The sequence below is a fragment of the Arachis duranensis genome, chromosome 1 (genome assembly GCF_000817695.3).
Source record: "Arachis duranensis cultivar V14167 chromosome 1, aradu.V14167.gnm2.J7QH, whole genome shotgun sequence".
In the NCBI taxonomy this organism is placed as follows: Eukaryota; Viridiplantae; Streptophyta; class Magnoliopsida; order Fabales; family Fabaceae; genus Arachis; species Arachis duranensis.
In genome coordinates, this window is record NC_029772.3 from 51,118,202 (window position 1) to 51,119,376 (window position 1,175).

General features: G+C 40.2%; 1 non-coding gene across 1 annotated transcript; it reads right to left on the reverse strand.

The window, feature by feature from the left end:
* Positions 1–606: 606 nt before the first annotated feature.
* On the reverse strand, positions 607–710 carry LOC127743008 (small nucleolar RNA R71). The gene has a single exon (XR_008004337.1). It is a non-coding gene; the product is annotated as a small nucleolar RNA R71 (small nucleolar RNA).
* Between the last annotated feature and the right edge of the window lie 465 nt (positions 711–1,175).

A 1,175-nucleotide genomic window follows, 5' to 3' on the forward strand; every position in this document is an offset into this window, starting at 1 on the left:
CTTTTCTTGTTTTCTTCTCTTTCATATGAGCAGGAACAAGGAAAAAGGCACTCTTGTTGAAATTGATCCTGAACCTGAAAGGACTCTGAAGAGAAAACTAAGAGAAGCTAAATTACAACAATCTAAAGGTAACCTTTCAGAAATATTAGAACAAGAGAAGGAGATGGCAGCCGAACCCAACAACAATAATGCAAGGAGAATGCTTGGTGACTTCACAAAACCAACGTCCAAATTTGATGGAAGAAGCATCTCCATTCCTGCCATTGGAGCCAATAATTTTGAGCTGAAACATCAGCTAGTTGCCTTAATGCAACAAAACTGCAAGTTCTATGGACTTCCATCTGAAGATCCTTATCAGTTTTTAACTGAGTTCTTGCAGATCTATAAGACTATTAAGACTAATGGAATAGATCCTGAAGTCTACAGGCTCATGCTTTTCCCTTTTGCTGTAAGAGACAGAGCTAGAATATAGTTGGATTCACAACCTAAGGATAGCCTGGACTCCTGGGAGAAGCTGGTCACGACCTTCTTGGAGATAGCCTGGACTCCTGGGATAAGCTGGTCACTGCCTTCTTGGATAAATTCTTTCCTCCTCAAAAGTTAAGCAAGCTTAGAGTGGATGTTCAGACCTTCAAACAAAAAGATGGTGAATCCCTCTATGAAGCTTGGGAAAGATACAAGCAGTTGATCAAAAGGTGTCCATCTGACATGTTTTCAGAATGGACCATATTAGATATATTCTATTATGGTCTATCTGAGTTTTCGAAAATGTCATTGGACCATTCTGCAAGTGGATCCATCCACCTAAAGAAAACACCTGCAGAAGCTCAAGAACTCATTGACATGGTTGCAAATAACCAATTCATGTACACTTCTGAGAGGAATTCCGTGAATAATGGGACACCTCAGAGGAAGGGAGTTCTTGAAATTGATGCTCTGAATACCATATTGGCTCAGAACAAAGTGTTGACTCAGCAGGTCAACGTGATCTCTCAAGGTCTGAATGGATGACAAAATGCATCCAACAGTACTAAAGAGGCAACTTCTGAAGAAGCTTATGATCCTGAGAACCCTGTAATGGCAGAGGTTAATTACATGGGTGAACCTTATGGAAACACCTATAATTCATCATGGAGAAATCATCCAAATTTCTCATGGAAGGATCAACAAAAGCC